Here is a 12,054-nt window from a genome sequence, read left to right as displayed (position 1 = left end):
AAAGCAGCATAATATTTGTGTTTGACCTTTTAACCCACAAATCAAAGGTCCATGATGGACAAACAACTGCACTGTTATTAAACAAGTGCCCGACAGCCCTATGGAACGGGGAGGAGCCCTTCTCCTGCTCAGGACACATACCTCCCAATCTGATTATTGTTATTAATTCCGCCCGCATTGGCAGACCCGACAACGTGCTGGAGAAGCAATGGCTGTAGAATTGAATTTATCCCATGCACGAATCCATCATTTGCAGAGAGGGCCACTTCTAACGGCGAGTGATGTGTCTGAACGACACAGATTTGTCTCCGTGACAGAGGCGAAGGAAAAGGCAGGCACGTGAAGGTGCGCTCCGATCGATGGAGGAATCCCACGGATTGGGACTAGGCCTGAATATTTTCCCCCAAGTTTGCATTTTTTGCTCCTCTTAGCCAGCGAGGCCACAGGGGAGACAGCTTGTTTTCTCTCCCAGCCTCATCAATAGCTAAATCCTGGTGAACAAGTGACACGGAGGAGCTGCAATCGATAGTCCCGCCTGCATTTTCCTTTCCTTCTGGTCAAGTGGTTCAGCGCAGCTGACAGGCATGACAAGCTGAACATGATGCAAAATCATTATCAGCAGGCCATGGAGATGAGCGCAGAAAAACATGACACAGGCATTAATGGCCATGGCCGACACTGAATAAACTAGCTCCTCGCTAAAGGATTTGTCAAGTGGAAAAAAGACGTGGGGCCAAACTTGGCCTGCCACATCGATTCTTGGCTGCTATCGAACCACTGGTAGCAAAATCGCGGTCAATATGATACAAGAGTGAGTTGAGCATGTCAGGGGTGGAAATGTTTTAATTTGCTGAAAACACTTCTCACACTGCTCCTTCAGCTGTCCGCAGAAGCTCCACACACAGCACAATCCAGAACACCATTACCAGAACTGTGAAAAGTGTCTGCAATACGTAGGCCTAATCAACTTTAATATTACAGTACTGTTAGCCTTTGCAGTATACACTATAAATAAGAGTCATGTGGAGATGTTTTAATAACATTTGGAGGAATGTACACTGCATTTGTGTAAATGAAATATTCATCACACAGCTGCATCTTTACTAAAGGAGTGTGTGTTTGCCCTCCTGCCCCTGCCCAATAACTACCCCACCTGTTTGCCATGAGGAGCATCTCTCTTTGCCTTCGCTTCCTGCTGAAGGTCACTGCATGAATTATGTGTTTAGAGCAAACTGTGTAAAAAGACCCGACTGTACCCCAGATATTACAGTGAAATCTTAACTCATATTGGACAAAAGGCACCTCACTGACACTTGCAACCGTGAGGTCTTATATTATTGCATTACTATTCATAAAAACTGCAAATAACATTATGACGCACTCGTAAATTTTTTTTCTTTTGTCTTGAAAGATTTATTTATTTAAATAAATAAATAAATACGATGGCCAGTTTCTTTCTACTTGTTTATGGAACTGTTTCCTGCCCCTCTGTGGTTAATGATCTTCAGAGGCAGGGGGGGTTTCCCCGAGAGGAGCGATACTGCTGTGTCAGAACGACACTCGTACGGGACTCAAACACTTATTTTCTCACATTTTATTATACCACTTATTAGGCTTTTGAAGGAAGAGAAATGGAGGGAAAATTTGTTAAGAAGAGTCTCAACCCAATTAAAAATTAAATTCACATTTTATAGACAGTGAACTATTAACACAAGTTGATGAATATAGGTCATACCACAAAGAGAAAGAGAAAAGCTTATTAATTAAATAATAAGGGTAATTCCAGCATTATCAGATGACACCAAATAATAATAATTAAAAAAAAGAATTGCTCAACTCAGTGTTTTTACAGTAGGCTTGTTTAGGAAAATGTGGCTGGTACTGAAATGTCAGGTTAACTAGATCCTGAACTTTCATTGGTGGATTATGAGAAATGTACAGCCTTGATTGAAAAAAAAGGGAAACGTTGATTAGTGCTTAACACAGTGACACAAGCCGTATTAGGTGTCTGTGTAATCCAGGTGAAAGTGCAATAGGGTCATCACAGAAATTAACTTTTTGTTCATTAATTTGTCTGGATTAGTTGAGGGCAAAAAGACAGCAAATCTGCTCCAGTTTTTCTTATGAAAATCGTTTAAAAGTGTACATCAATTGTGGCTCATGGGTGACTTTGGGGTTAATCAGCCCGACGTGCCCTTTTAATTGCTTTCTATTCACAGTAAATTCATTAGATAATGCTCTGTTCAAAATTCATGAATCAATTTAACTGAAGAAAACCACATTAGCAGCTTTGGTTCCATTACCGCGTGCTGTCATGTCAGCAGACAGAAGGTTTGTTCTTCCTTTAGGCAAACACCTTTATATGTACCGTGATTACTTTAAAAAGGGATTTATTTCAAATCCATTTCTTTCTCCTTTTACTGATTTACCCAGATTCAACGCCAAATTATAACAATGAAATAAGCCCGGAAAGCCCTTTTAATCACGTACGAGACATGATCCACTCAAAGGCCTGGATCGCAGCGCTGGTGGTTATGTGGGCTTCATTTGGGCTGATTACACTGTGACAGGGCTGTGGCCTCGGGCTCTAGAAGGTTGCAGTCACACAGGAAGTGCTCTCTGCTAATCTCACCACTGCTGGAGGAACAGAAAACAGAACTCCTGGCACCGCATGACGTGAGAATTTTGCAGGCCTAAATATGTCAATCACGGTTCTAGAGACTTTCTTCGAGTCATTTAAGAGTGTGCCATCTTTATGGATGTGTCGGAGTGATTTTCGAATGACAGAGCGGATTTTCCCCTCTGGGCTCACACTGATGATTACCACTGCTTTAGAACAACAAGGGGGTATTGGGACTGGCTAATGTATCAGTTATTTGAACCTCTAAAAGTGTTCTAAAATATTTAAAACACAATTTTACCTTAGAAACATTTTTTAAATACATATTTTGTAAATTTTTGCAATATATTGCATTTTATATGGGAAGGAATACATTTTCTGTTTGGCCAGTTCTGTAAAAATTTTGAAACTTGTAACTTGTTTCTTTGTGGAACGGCGGTAAAGAAATGCGGGAGTGGCGATCCGATCTTTGCTTTGTTTTGATACTAATTAATTCTCTGATTCTGTCAGCTTTATTAGCAGAAACATCCCACGGTTGGTGCTCTGCTTAAAGCAGCCCCCACCCTCCTCCGTGTGTAAATCCTGTGCCCTACCCTACAGCCCCCTGTCCCATGCCCAGGCGCCACATAATCAAGGTAATTTGCCTGAACTTGGGGGAATATTTACTGAATCTGGAGCGGCTGGCCTTGATTGATATCCACCCATGTGACTTGTTAGGCTTTGTGAGAGCAAAGGCCCGGGGTGGTGTTAAATAATGTTTCATTGATAATCACCCTGTCACTGCTATCAAGACAACTTTTTGAAGACCAACCTGACAGAGCGGGGCTGTAAGAAGTGAGGGGGGTGGGCTTCCAGGGGCTACACGCGAGGCCTCTTAATTTGTTAATAAATGCTTCTTTAGTGTAGGACAGGGATTAGGGCAGAGAGAGCTGTCAGAGGGACAGGTGAGAGAGGAGCTGGCAGCCTTTAATTTCGTGGCGAGAAAAGATGGAGCTCTTTAGGGACTAATCTCGATATCAACGCTGAGCTGTAGCCTCGGGGCCAGCCTCACCATTCACACCCAATCATGACCACTTTTATTCCACTCTGCCAACCCCCCCCCCCCCCCCACCTCCTCTGTAGAACCCCCCACACACACACTTTAGTTAGAGTGATGGAATCAAGCCAGAACTCTAGGCGCCAAGTTTCAGTCTCACTTATTCAAATGACGGATGGACAATGAGGAGAAGACCACCGCTGGTGATGAAGGCACTTGAACAATGAGAGAGTGATGTGTTGGAATTGTAGCTCTACCAGAGCTATTGCTGGCCCTTAACATTCTTTTCAGTACCACTATAATGCATCTACCAGCAATTATTTTTAAGAGAAGTGTTTATTTTGTCAGCCCTCCGTGTCCTTCAAAGTACACCCTTTTGACTGCGGATGTTCTACATTTGAGCGTCTGAACAGGTCAGCTGATATCCAGGCCGACTTACTCCCCTGGACCACTGAAGAAACGGGTCCATTTGTTCAGGAGCACAATGGCATCACTGGCGATGGACGACCCCTCTGCAGCCCAGCTGTGATGTAAAGAGGATGCAAATCAACATGTTAAGAAGTGTTTTGACACAGGTAACGCTGCAGTGCACCCTGGTCCAGGATATATAAGGGGGGGCGTGTCTGGTATGAGCCTGTGGTGGAGTGAACACCCCCTCCCTGTGCTGACACCCTGCACCCAGAACACAGCTGCATCTGGACTTACTGCTACGCCTACTTTCATGTTTAATATTAATGAACATGAGGACCAGTGGAAGAGTGTGTGTGTGTGTGTGTGTGTGTGTGTGTGTGTGTGTGTGTGTGTGTTTAAGGCAGGTAATGTGACATCGTACATGGGCCTAGTCAACAGTGGCAGCTCTGTGCTCTTTCTTGCTGGGCTGTGACCTCAAACTCCTCCTCCTCCTCGAAGTACACTGGCCAAGCACACGATGACTCCTGCAGGGAGAAACGCCTGCACACACCTGCCACCTCCTTTAATATGACTGTGACTTTGCTTTGATCAGTACAACCTGCTTGCATTATTCCTATTTCTCCTATTTCACATTTGTATATAGATAAACATACTTGTATATAGATAAATGTAGTTCAATACTCTATGTTCATTTTAAGTTCAGATTTTACCTTGTGCAATAATTACATCAGTAAAAGTCTTTTACAGACTAAAATAACATGTATGTGCAGTTTTACAAATGTTTTATGCTTCCTTAAATATGTAATGATGGGTATCACAGCAGCAGGGCTAGCAGGTGTGGGTGTGCAAGTGACGTGCCCTCTGGACGGGCCTGGGCCATCTCGGCAGGGCTGTGCTTCTCTCATGGGGTTGACATGATTTCTCAGAAGGCACCGCTTATTTAGGCCGTTTTAGGTGGAGCGGCCCACACCCCAGCTTTCTCCCATACCTAATGAAAAGTTTAAAGCACATGGTGAGAGGTCAGGTCCTAGCAGTGAGCCAGAGCCCTGGTGTAAATTGTTTAAATAAAGTGTGAGTCGACCCTCTGAAATGGTATCCCTGCGCAGAGCAGTGGTACGTCGTAAAGACGCTACAGCTCGTTAAACTCCTCCTCAAAACAGATTACACCGCTAGTGGCCGCCAGGGAATCGGCTGCGTCCCATTGGCTGTGGCCGCATTTGTTCGTATTGATCAGGTAAAACCAATCGCCTGGGTTTATGTCCACTATTGTGGCAAGTATTTATGAAGGAGGCATTAGCCAGTCACTGAGCTCCTGTAATGGGAGAACCCAGCTGGGGCCACTTTAAAATCATGCTTTTATTGGGGAAAAAGCATTAACAGGGTCTAAATCAGTGCAGAATATGCCTTATATCTTATTTATTTATTTTACCAAGCTCGCTGGTTTTGTCTATAAGGCACATGAGATATTAACATAGAGGTCTTTTTTTTTACTTGAACTAATAAAACTCTTTCTTCTCCTGAAGCATTCCTTCTTCTTTTTGAGTTTTTCCTTCATTTTTGTACTACCATTAGAAGTTGAAACCTCTTATCATTTCACCAGGTCTAGTCTGGCTTATAAGGTAATTCATTACTTGTGGTAAGTGGTACAACTCTCTCAACTCCACATTTCTAACCAAGACGCCTGCCCGTTAAGGTACAGTCTCAACATGCCTTTAACCCCCATCTTTCCCAATCTTGCTTTCTTCTACGTTCTCGTCTTCTGTAGTAAGAGCGCATACCAGAGTCCTTTGAAAGATCCATGCATTAAGGCTGTGTGGCCCCCTAGTGATTAGCGTGAGAGGGGAGCTCTCATTCCCCCACTCCCCCTCAACATCACAGGGGAACGCTCGCCACTCCCCTTCGCCTCACTGCCGAGAGGACGTGATTAAAAACTTAAAGGTGAATGGAACATTGGGAGGCTCTACGAAACATCTCCTCTCCTCTGCTGGGGAGGTGTGACCTGCCTCCATTACTGAAGGATACAGCATTAATGAGGATGAGACTGGGCCTGGTCGCTACTCTCACGCCATACCTCATTCCATATTGCTACACCACACACATTCACTCCTTCTGTCCAAGATTCGCATACACATTTTTTAATAGATTTGTATCTGTCTTTCGCTGTGGCTACTGGTATTGTGTTGGTTATGATATACACCGACATTGCAGTGTAACCCAAAATCACCTATCATTTCAAGTGTTGATAAGAACCCTGTACTAAATAGAAAAACTGCAGTAAAAAAATTAGATTTCTCTGTGTACTCCCTGTTGTCAATATTGTGTTTGCTATTAAGGAGGCCATTTTGGGAATCAGTGGAGGATGATGAAATCAGCAGTAAAAAAGATCACATTCCAAAAACGTGGCCCTGGCAGAGAATTGAAGGTGCAATAAGTCACATTTTCATGGTTTAATTAAGAACTGAGCTGGCACCATGTTGGGCTGTGACATTAGCTCCATGGCGACTCCGGCTGCTCCAACACGGGCGTCTGCCACGTTATTGAATGGTTGAGACTTTTATTACCTGCAACCGTGTGACATTCCAAACCTACTCCATTTGAAGCATATTCATCATGTTTAATACTGTGTGACAGTGAAATAAAAAGTTATGTTCACCACTCCTTTAAAAAAGCTAGCACTCTGTGTAAAAGCAACAATTTCTGCTAGATACAATATGTCACACTGCTCAAAGAGCAAATTGTTTTCTGTATTTTAAAAAGCCATTCAGAGACACTGAATTGACTTGCAGCCAATACTAAAGGAGCTTGAATAGACCTCCAGAAAGCAAAGCCTTAGTTTGGATAGTATTAGCATGTCAGGAAATGTTGACTCTAACCACCTAGAGGCTTGCTGTTCCTGATTTGTTGATGAGTCTTAGTGGTCAACAATCAGATCCCTGGTTTACATATGTAAAGTGAGTCCACTCCCAACACACTCCTGCTGGCCCAAGCAGTTCCTCCTGTTCTCACACGTGGCCGGGTCTTCGTGGCCGGGTACTACTAATACATGAACAATACATTCATTTTCAGTACATGTTTTTGTTTGTGTGTGGATATTCATAGGTTGATTTATGGCAGCTAATGTTCTTACAAATAAGGCATCAAGAAATAATATTCTTTACACTCATTTATAATTTTTTCTTTGATTCTTACAGTAGAACATGTTTGTATGTGTGTGAGAGAGAGAGAGAGAGAGAGAGAGATTAATCTCTTTTTTTTCCTCAACGTGAAGTGTGTAGGTTCACTGCGCAGTGCTGGGAGTGTAATCTCAGTCTGGTGGGTGTGGTCTGACACACCCCTGTGTATACACATCAGTGGGGGCGACCCTAACCCTAACATGCACTGCACCTCACATACTGACACAGAACAGAGGGGAGAGAGAAGTCACACACAGCAGCAAAGCACACAACAAAGTCTCACAACTTTCTCACTAAACTCTCACAAAGCCATTCCATGACATCAGCACAATATGCCTTAGAAATGTACCATCAGCACACCTCCTTAACATAACTCTACTACACAACAGCTACACAGTAGCTATACAAACTACAGTAACACCACGCTATACAAAACCATTACACAAGCCCCATGTACATCACGAGGCTAGCTCTAACCTACACAAGAATGAGGTCTCTCCATTCTCAGTCAGTAGCTGTATACCTGAACTGAAAGCATAGTTGTTCTTTTATTGGCCATCAGCATTAGTGCAGTTAGTCTTGCAATGCATCAGTCAGTTGCAAAAGACATTTATTTGTGCAGTAGTCCATCTTGTAGGACTATAAAATACATCAGAGTACATTAATGATTTCAGAATTCAGGAGATGGTGGGAATCTCTCTATAAAAACACACAAAACGTTCTAATACTTTCATTTTCCTTTTCCTTTCAAGAAACACAGTACATCTTATATTCAGATAGCAGTTTGCAATTCATTAAGATAAATCTAGGATTTCATTAAAGGACAGAGCTTAATATCGCTCACTGGTATTGATTTTATTATTCTTATTATTATTATTTTAATTGTTATTATTATTATTATTATTATTATTATTATTATTATTATTTTGCCTTTTTTGGTCATTTTTCCAGAGCTGTGGATCTCATTCAGATGCCTTACACTGAATCTGCTTCTCAGAAACTAATGGCTATCTCTACGTTTTAATGAGAGGGAGAGGCAGCGGCAGAGAGGGTAAGAGCTTGGGAGATACACGCATAATCTCCCATTCCAAACAGGTACTAATGAAGAATTCCATATATTCTAAAATTTAATTAAAACCCCAAAGATTTCAAATTAGATGCAATTTAAAGTGCCTGGGGCAGAAATACATGCACTTGCGTGGCAAGGGTATCAGGCTGAAAGTTGATATCGTAATTGGTCTTGATGTATTTTTGTGTTGCCAAGCTGATGCAGGGAGCTCATAACCATAGAGCAATCCTCAGTAGATTACCTGCTCATTGTGGATGCCATCAGTCAGGTAGTTCCTCACTAAATTAGCCTGCCACTGAAGCACTAGCGCAGTCACAGCTGCCCAGTACCGTGTGCTAGGCATGCGTCGCCCACCGTGCTGAAATATGCTCGGCTGAATATTAAAATATAATTGGCATTCATCCTAAGCAGCTTAAACCATTTTGATATTTTCTTTTAAAATGATTTGGAGCCTCTGCAGTCATTATTTTCAAAGAGGCAATTCATAGTCTAATGACAGGAAAGCAATCAAAAAAAAAAAAAAACTTCCACACTTACATATGCAGAGAGGGGTGGGGGGGGGGGGAGAGAATATTGTACCTTTTTTATTGTTAATGATATTCCTTTGAGCATCCATGATTTCCTGTTCAAGCCGATGTGGTGTTATGTGCAGATGAAGAAGGGAGTGTCTCTGAGACCTTTCCGCATTTGAATGTCACTTCCTTTCTTTCGTCAAACACACACTCGAGAGCCAGCGCTGGTCCAAAGCATCCATTAAATATCGCCTGAAAGAAACATTAAAGTTTGGATGTGATGCGTGACCCTTCATGTCACCGAACAGCACTCTTATCACACTCTTCGAAACGACATCATGAATGCGGCGTGCCATTATGCATCTTTAAACCATCTACAGGGATGAGCTGTCTGTGTGTACTTTTATTTTCTGGTACACGATCCCCATTTTGGCACACTAATAGATGAAGAGCTGAATAATTAAACCACAACAGTAAGGACCCTGCAGGGGAATTGCAGGGAAAAGCCAGTGTTTTGGAGAGGCACGACGCCCGCTTCCCTCTCCACACCACCACACCACCACACACATTTTCACATGAGATTGTAAAAATGACGGTCTGCCAATCACACGTATTTGAATTCGCTGTTGACAGGCGCGCGCGGGGAGGATGGGAATATGATGCGTTGTCACCTCATCATTGAGATCCCTCGTCCGGCCCGGAGAGCGAGAGAGTAATAATCTTACGCACTCTCAGTTTCAAAATAACTTTTAATATTAGAGTTAGAAGGGAATAAGACTTGAATTATAAACGGCCACCACTGTACAGCTTTTTGCCATCTGTCTTTTGGATGGAGAGGGAGATTCCGCCGTATCTAGTCAGTCTGAGGTGCGGTTGGCTGCTACACTTTGAGCTCCGTGTTTTCACCTCCTTGCTCCCTCTCTCTGACTGTGTGCTCTGAGGAGTAACGACAGGTTCTCCGTCTCCCTGCCACAAAGTAGGAGCTCACCGCGTGTCGCCTCTTGTCTGTGCCGGAGAATAAGAAAACACGGAGACCTAAAGGGGGTCTAATTGGTCTGAACTGAAACAAATCCCCCTTCTGTGTAGGAAATTGCTGGTGTAATGATGTCAGATTGTAACAAAATGAGCCAGTAAGGAGCTTCTCGTGATGAGTAATTAGCTTCACTCTGAATGTGGAGCGCTAGTAATTGTCCGTTCTTAAAGCCCGTCGCGCGCCTCCTCTCCGGCCGCGCGACACTCCAAGCAAACAAAAGGCTCATTCAAACTTCGGGGCTGTTCGGGCCTGCGCATATTCTCACTCGCCGAGCCAGCTAATGTCAAGAGTTCAGCCTGCTTAGCTTTCGGCACCTGCGCCAAGAATGAACCGCGGCCCGGCCAAGACTAACACGGCCAACCGCTAACTAACCTTCATAACCGTGCAGCGTCGAAGGCTCTACAGCGAGGTGCAGCACAGCGGGCCTCTGTGGAGAGGGGTGTGCGGCGATAGAGATGGAGCTGAAAGGCTTGAGCCCGGGCATGCTGGTCGTGAGCGAGTTGTTAGCATGGAGACTGAGGATCGCATAACGCCCAGGGGTGACTGACACACCATCATCTTAGCCTGCTCAGAATGCAAGATGGGTGTTTTAAGGACCCAAGTCAGGAACTGCTGTGAATTTTTGGAATGGATTTTTTTTGTACTGTAACACTTGAGGCCATAAAACAATAATGTAGGAAGTGATTCACTAAATTGTACATTCACAGCTAGTCCTGGAGAAGAAGAAAAGCGACAGGACCCATAAAAATCCTGTTGACTGACTGTTGTGTGTCTTTCTATCTGGTAGACAACAGCAAACTGATCGGTTTCAGTCTTATTTAAGAAACGGTCCCATACAAAGTTACAAACAAGAAAGAACACCCCACCCCCAAACCTGCTGGAATTTAATTTCAGGAAAATCACAACTTGATGACTCCTTGCTATATTCATGGGATTCCCCACATCCACAATAAATAAACACAAACACGACGAATAACTATGTGATGAATAACAATGATTTGCACAAAAAAGATAGTTGAATCTGAAAAAAAAACAATTCCAAAAAGCCTCAAACTGAACCCAAGCTTGATGTAAATGAATAATTTAATCCCAGATGATAAAAACAATTACAATATGCACGGCTATCAGGTTGGGTTTTATTCAGATGCCGTCTGTACTCATGTTTTCCTCTATTTTTATTTTATTTTATTTTTTTCATGCGTTTAGCCCAGGAGGTTTGTGCACAATTCATTATGTATGAGTCTCAACTTACAATATGTGACTTGATTAATAGAAAGTTTTCACCGTATACAGTGGTATCATAGTTTGCATACAATATAACTCCATTTTGTTTTTAGACAAATTATTTGCATAGGAAATATCTATTAATATAGCCCACACACAGATGTATTCTTTGAGCAGTGAGGGGCATTTGAGGAATGCAGATTGTTCAGTAGATTTGACAGCTTGCAAATAAAGATATTACAATAATACAGTAAATTTGAGGGTAATCTCCCTCCCTCTCCCTCACCCCTCCCTCTCTCTCACCCTTCCCTCTCTCCGTCTCTCTCTTACCTCCTCCCTATCTCTCTTCCTCTCAGCCTCTCATAATTTCAATTCAACTCAATAAGCTTTATTGTTCTGACCATATTCATTTATGGTATTGCCAAAACATTATTAAAACTACATGAATTGCATTAAGGAAAATAAGAACTTTAATATATTTAAAAATAATTAATAACCTCAGTATTTACCATGAAATAATGCTTCAGGTGCAGATGAGAAATGTAAAGAAGAGAAAAGAAAGGAAAAATAAACAAATAATACGGTGGGGAAGAAAAGGAATGAGTGTAAGACATAAAACAGTTAAATGCATAAAGGAGTTTACAAACAGGGCAATACACTCATGTGTGTTTCTCTCTCACACCCTCTCTCTTTCCTTCATCTCTGTCCATCTCTCTTTCCCTTTCTCATTCCCTCTCCCTATAGCCATCTCTGGGCCCTTTCTCTTCGTCTTTCTCTGTCTCCTCTCCATCTTTCTCTCTCGGTGTCTGTAGCTCCCTCTCTCCCTCTCTATATCCCTATCACTGTCCCTCTCTCTGTGTCTGTCTATCTCTGCCTCTCCCTTTCTATATCCCTCCCACTGTCTCCTTCTCTCTGTCTATCTCTCTCTCTTTCTATATCCCTCCCTCTTTCTCTCTCCCTGTCTTTCTCTCTGTTT

The 12,054-nt window shown here is 42.7% G+C and overlaps 1 long non-coding RNA gene across 1 annotated transcript; it reads right to left on the bottom strand.

The window, feature by feature from the left end:
- Positions 1–3,979: 3,979 nt before the first annotated feature.
- LOC143501249 (uncharacterized) lies at positions 3,980–10,455 on the bottom strand. Its single transcript, XR_013126858.1, has 3 exons — positions 10,227–10,455; positions 8,889–9,073; positions 3,980–4,179 (listed from the first exon to the last, which is right to left on the bottom strand). It is a non-coding gene; the product is annotated as an uncharacterized LOC143501249 (long non-coding RNA).
- Between the last annotated feature and the right edge of the window lie 1,599 nt (positions 10,456–12,054).

This window comes from Brachyhypopomus gauderio, unplaced genomic scaffold (genome assembly GCF_052324685.1).
Source record: "Brachyhypopomus gauderio isolate BG-103 unplaced genomic scaffold, BGAUD_0.2 sc165, whole genome shotgun sequence".
NCBI classification, from domain to species: domain Eukaryota; kingdom Metazoa; phylum Chordata; class Actinopteri; order Gymnotiformes; family Hypopomidae; genus Brachyhypopomus; species Brachyhypopomus gauderio.
Note: the sequence above shows the minus strand (reverse complement) of the source record. Positions and strands in the feature narration are given on the sequence as shown.